This window comes from Oryctolagus cuniculus, chromosome 2 (assembly GCF_964237555.1).
Source record: "Oryctolagus cuniculus chromosome 2, mOryCun1.1, whole genome shotgun sequence".
Classification (NCBI taxonomy): Eukaryota; Metazoa; Chordata; class Mammalia; order Lagomorpha; family Leporidae; genus Oryctolagus; species Oryctolagus cuniculus.
Window position 1 is genome coordinate 133690469 of NC_091433.1, and position 340 is coordinate 133690808.

Below are 340 nucleotides of genomic sequence, written 5' to 3' on the forward strand. Positions count from 1 at the left end.
GTGCTCCCTTCGGCAGTACATATACTGAAATTGGAACAATACAGAGAAGGTCAACATAGTCCCTGTGCAAGGATGACACACAAATTCGTGAAGCGTTCCATATTTTTTGTAAATAAAGATTGCTTGCTTTGTAAAAAAATAAAAAAATAAAAAAAACTCATCAGATGGTCCCCAGGGTGCTTTATACAAAGTTTCTGAAGCTTCTTCAGCCATTTCTGCCCCTTCCTGTCATGGGCCTTATTCTAGCTCTACCAGAGCTTCAGGCTCCGAGGCCTTTGTACATGCTATTTTCTTATCCTCCAGTGCCACACCCTGGCCTTTCTCTACTTGATAAATTGCT

The 340-nt window shown here is 41.2% G+C and overlaps 1 non-coding gene across 1 annotated transcript; it reads left to right on the forward strand.

Annotated features, from left to right (window-relative positions):
- Positions 1–107, forward strand: LOC127490403 (U6 spliceosomal RNA). Its single transcript, XR_007918365.2, has one exon. It is a non-coding gene; the product is annotated as a U6 spliceosomal RNA (small nuclear RNA).
- Positions 108–340: the final 233 nt, after the last annotated feature.